We start from the raw sequence: 6,000 nt of genomic DNA on the forward strand, positions 1-6,000 counted from the left end.
GATGTTTGTTTGACCCACACAGTATTTTAAACACCAGGAGATTTCACATAAACATCCAGATTTTCAGCATCTCTCCAAGAGTCAGATGCTCTGGACATCCTGGCTCAGTAGTTCCATCTGACACCAGCTGCTCATTTAGGTGGAATCCGCATGTTAAAATCAGGACAACCGCACCCTATAGGATTCACTCATTTACTTTAACTACCTGACCCTGGAGGCATATGCGTTTGCGACACCTAGTCCAAATTCCCCCTTTTCAATGATGAGAAAACCGAGGTCTAAGAAGGTCCAGTGATTTGCTCCAGGTCACGTGGCAAATTAGGCACAAAACCAAGACTAGATCCCAAACCCTTCCACTTGGACCCTGTTCGGCATCCCAGCAAGAGTCTATTCTGACTGGTGCTGCACTAGTTGTTAATTTTTTTTTTTTTTTAATCACCCATGTATCTAGGCACTGTTGATACTATGGTGAAGAAAACAAAGTCCCAATTCTGGGGTCACTCTACTGAAGAATCAATGAAAGAGAATAAAGCAGGAGGAATTATAGTAGAGATCAGGAAGAACTTCCAGACTCTTTCAATGCTGAGATCTGGCAATAGCCACCCTGAAGCCTTCTTTGGCTTGAGATATACCTCATCTGCTTGGTCTGGGGAATAAGAACATCTTGCGAGCCCCTCCAAAGGCTCAGGAGGAATCAGTTCTATGTTCTCCAAAGGGCACTCTTAAGATTCAGAGATTGTCAATGTGGCTTGGGCCTGTGATATTCCCATTGTTTTGCCTTCCATCCCCATTCACGTAAGGCATTGCTGACTCACTTGTGAGTCTGAGTTTCAGGCAGTGAGATGTTGTTTCAACACAGGGGCACTGACTTATAGCTACAAGGAATCTGGGAATTTCTCCCTCCTGCTCGCAGGCAGCTCTTACTTTGTGAGGATGGGTCTCTCTTACCACCCAGAGGCTTTCATCTCTACAGCATCAATCATATGGCAATAAAGCCATGTGACCCAAATCCCACTTGTCTTGGCAGAGCAGAGGGTATGGCAACTGGGACTGCTCCCAGTGGTTTAGTACAGTGGGGAACTTAGTGTCCCTGGTGTCAGTAATAGCACTAGACTGGGCTACTTGTTGGTGGGGCCATAGAAGAGGCTGAACAATCCAATTCTGTCCTCTCTCAGAGGAGCTCAGACCCCATCCAGCCTTCTAGAAGGCATTTTGGAGCCCATCGTGACTACCCTAAATCCTACCCTGATTTATATCTAGCTCCATCCAAGTGTTTCAAGGTCCTAGGGTTACAGGTGAACCTAACACATTGCCTAAACTGCAGCCTGAATTGTTGTCCTTCCTCTGTCCCCTTACTCCCTATAGAGGCACCCCAGAGTGTGATCCAGATTTGAGGTTCAATGAGATTTCTACAATGGAAGCTGCAGCAGAAATAAATTTATAAATGAATCTCTCTTTCAAGCCCAAGCAATGAAACTGACTTCAGTTTGGGATTTTGGGTGGATTCCTCACTAAAGTGTTCAGAATTATTAGTTTCTCTTTTTTTCTCTAAATTTTATTTATTTATTTGACAGAGAGAGATCACAGGTAGGCAAAGAGGCAGGCAGAGAGAGAGGGGAAAGCAGGCTCCCTGCTGAGCAGAGAGCCCTATACAGGCTCAGAGTCCCAGGACCCTGAGACCATGACCTGAGCCGAAGGCAGAGGCTTAATGCACTGAGCCACCCAGGCGCCCCAGAATTATTAGTTTCTGACTCTCTTTTTATCCTTGAACTGAGCCAAGCACTGGTAAGCATTCTCAAAGAAGCAGTTTACTTTATTCCAAACTTGGATCTATGGGGAGGACGAGTAGGGGGAAAAAACAAGGCTCAGTAAATCTCTTAGAAGTGAGCTCTCTCCAAATCCCAGAGTCCACTTCCACCTGCCCTGGAGAAAGCAGCTTCATTGGCCCTCCAGACAAGAGACCCAAATAAGAAACCGCCTCGAATGTGAAGATTCACAGTCCTGGTTTTAAATATGCAGCCCTGTCAGGACAGAGCAGTGTCTGATTTTGACTCCACAGTCAGCACCCAACAACGTATCCTGTGATTATATGCTGCTGTCAAATGAGATTGTGGATATGAAAGCTTTCTGAAATTGGCCAAGTGTGGATGGGAGGGGTCGTCTCTGCACTTATCTGCTCTTTGTTTTCTCATGTAAATCATTCTCTGGCTTCAGTCAAGTCCTTTAGCACAGCAAGGGACAGGCCAGACAGGCGCTCTTGTGAGCCAGGAGCTGCTAGCACAGGTCAGGCTCAGGGTAAGCTACGTGAGCACTGGACATGTGTTGACTTCAGAAAAATGAGTTGTCTGGGGATACAGAATCTTATGGAGGACAGCGTGGTTAAGACATTGGACTTCTGTCCAATAGGACTGATTGACCAAATGGGTTTATCTCTTTCCCCTCCTCCAACCATTCTAGAACAAGCACAAGGTCAAAAGAGAACAAAAAGCATAGTGGTGGTGGGCGGGGGTGGGGGGTGGGGATAAGAAGGGATGAAAGATTGCAACAGAAATATTAGGAGATGAAATATTATTTCAACAAAAATAAGGAGTGGGGATAGCTGATGTTTTGGTTATAAAGCTTTCAGTACTCTTTGATTTTTAAAGCAGGTAAACATAATATTTAAGAAAGATATTATCATCATGTACTTTCAAAGACAAAAGGAAAAGCACTGGGGAGCCAGGAGACCTGAGCGTCAGACCTTTCTTTGGCATTGGGTGACTGCCAAGCTTGCAAGCTTGTCGCTGCTGCTCTCTGAGCCTGAACCCCTCATTGGAAGGAGCCAAACGAATTCTGCAATCACCATCTAGTTCTAACAATTCCTAGTTCAGGGATTAAATTCTAGAGGCACTGATGGCCTCAGAAAACCAACCTATGCTTTGGAATTCGTCAAAACTTGTCTTGAATTTCCCTTCTCTTGATTTCTAGTTATGTTAACTAGCTGGATTTCAGCTTACTCCTGTCCTGCATGAGGATACTGACAGTTTCACCAGGATTGGCAAGAAGATCAAATCAAATAACTAAAATAGTAATAAGCTTATGCAAATGTTATTTTTCTCCACCATCTTTAAGCAAGGATCTGGTGCAGTTCTGGGTACCAGGCATTTGCTTAATAGAAACCTAGAGAATTCAGAAATGAGCTACTATATATTCATTCTTGGGGTCAGGAGGTAATAAAGCACTTCATTTCTATTGATTGGATTAGGGGCCAGGTCCCAGTGTGGATCTCAGAACCTAATGAATAATTCCTTTGAGGAGATGTCACTAGGGAAAGGACAGACCAGGGAGGATAGTATATATAAGAGGTTCTTTGACCAAGCAGGCACCCCACCTCGCATCCCGCCCCCCCTTCCACTGTGGGACTTTCTCTTAACACGGTCCACATACCCAGCCTCAAGCTAGATCAGCCTCCTATCCATTAACCAGTGGTTGTTCAGGAAAGGTAAAGATGACGTGCAGAGGGATTTCCACAGTCTTGAGGGGTTCTGGACTGGCACACTCATTTCCACACTACCAGCTCCCTTCTACACTAATTTCTCCGCAACACCTAAAACTTTAGTTGTACAGTATTCAAAAAGGTCATTTGATCAGGTCCCTGCCCCCTAGAAACCTGCAGCCTGAGCCCCACCTCAATTCCTACAGTCTGAACCCCCATTTGTCTGAGCTAAGCCGAGGCCTAAAAGGTGACTGCATGCCATGGAGGGTTAGCCCAGCCAAGGAAAGAAGGGAAGATGTACCTACAAATGTAAGAGTTCAGTGTTGACCTCATTTAACTCCTGGCCAGGAGAATCCCAGAGTCAAGAGCAAACAAGGTTTAGGTCTTTCCGAAGACAGACTCAGACCAGAGGCCTGAGCCCATCCCATGTGAAAAACACAAGCATCACTTCTTCATTCATCAATCGGTAAATATTTATTGAACACCTACTATATGCCAGACAAATTCTCCACCCTCATGAAACTTACCGCCCCCTATTGTCTTCTTCTATTGGTACTGAAATCCTATGTTTAAACTTTCACTTAGGTGTCCTTCTGCTATTGTGACTACCTCCTCTCTGCTAAGTTCCAGCCCCATTCTAATCTATCCTACAGCCCTCTGTGAGCTCTGATCCATTCATTCTCCTGCTCAAAACATTCTGTGATGTCCCAAGGTTTCTTGAATCAAGAAACATTCATCTAGTAGATATTTATTGTGTATCTACTATGTGCCAGGCTCTGCTCTAGATTCTGGGGGATACAGCAGTAAGAAAGACAGGAAAGAACTTCTGCTTTCAGAGTGCTTATATTTTAGTGGGGGAGACAGACAATAACCAAGATAAATAAGCAAAACAAGTGAAGCACGTTAGTTGGTGATAAGTTCCAAGAAGAACAATAAGTCAACAGAGATTAAGGAGGGGAGCGGGCGGGAAGAAGTAAAATTTTACACAGACTAACCAGGGAGAAGATGACATTTGAGTTAAGATCTAAGACAGTAATGGATGGAACCCTGTAGATAGCAGAGGGAAGATTATTCCAGAAGGAGGGACTGGCAAGTGCAAAGGCCCTGAGGTGAGCACATGCTTGCCCATTAAAGGATGGACAGGGAGGTCAGAACGGAGTTCAGAGGCTGAAAAGAACAAGGAGCAAGGGGAAAGTGTTGGGATATGAGGAGAGATGATGACTTTGGCTTTTACTCTGAGGGAGATAGGGAGCCACTAGGAGCTTTAGGGTATAAGAGCAACATGGGGTGACTCATTTTGCAGCATCACTCTGCTGCTGTGTTTAAGATAGAAAGAAGTGAGGAAAAGGCCAAGTAGGGAGACTAGTTGGAAGGCGCCTCTCTCACCCTAGCCTGCTTTTTCCAATCACGTATCTTACCTTATAGCCCTAATAGACTTTTTCCAGAACATACACTGTTGTTTCTGGCCTCCTGTTCTTGATGAAGTTGCTTCCACTTAGAATATTAATAATAATACAATGAGAATAATAGCTGCTACTCCCTAAGCTTCCATAACTCCAGTCAAATGTGTGTTTTTTAAAGTTTTATCTAATTTCTCTCATAGTCATTATTTCATTTAATGTTGACATTTTGTCCTATGTATTAGGAAAGCTGAGGGTTTTTATAAAATGTCACCAGTTGGAAGGTTCCTGGGCCCAACCACAAGATATAGAAAAATTGCTGCCCTTGGATCTCAAAAGTAGCTTTTCCATCTTTGAAGAAGATGTGACTTTTCTGGGCATTTCCTCACTGGAAGTCTGAACAAATAGAAAGAGAAATGTTGAAGACATTTCTAAAAAATGTCTAAACCTAAAAAATCAATATCAATTTTCCAAATAGAAAAAATAGAGGCAAAAGACATGTTGGGCAAAGAAAATGATCTTGCAGATGTTCAGCGGTACCACGTGGGAAACTGCAGTTTGCTGGAACTTTAGTATTTGTAGGGACACATCAGTCAGGAAATAGACCTAGAAGGCCTTGAATGCCATGTTAAAGAGTTGGGCTTTCTCCTTTTTATAGTCATGAAGTACACAAACTTTCATGGAAAGTACACAAACAAACAAAAATCTTGTTGAAGCTTGAGCAAGATAAGAGTGTCTGGAAATGCTCAGACTCTGGAGACATGGAGAGAGAGAATGCTTTCCTTTTAAAAGAAGCAGACACAGAGCTCTGGCTGATGGTTGCCATGCAGGAAAATGGGCCTAGGTTTGCCACTGGGAAATCTAGACTTTTATGTAAAACTTTTTCTATGTTTGCACATAGTTTGCACACATTTTAAGAAATTTTAATTATGTGAGCCAGATAGAACACCCCCCAGGAGCTGTCGTTTGGGGGCTTTTGCCCTGGAGTATAAAGGATCTCCAAGAAGACAGGGGCTTTGTCTTGTTCTCACTGTCCTCTCAGGGCGTGGCACAGGGCCTGGCACACAGTAAGTGTTCAGTGCATACATATGGGTTAGTAATTCATATTTCTACTTACACTTGGGG

The sequence above is a fragment of the Mustela erminea genome, chromosome 17, assembly GCF_009829155.1.
Source record: "Mustela erminea isolate mMusErm1 chromosome 17, mMusErm1.Pri, whole genome shotgun sequence".
Taxonomy (NCBI): Eukaryota; Metazoa; Chordata; class Mammalia; order Carnivora; family Mustelidae; genus Mustela; species Mustela erminea.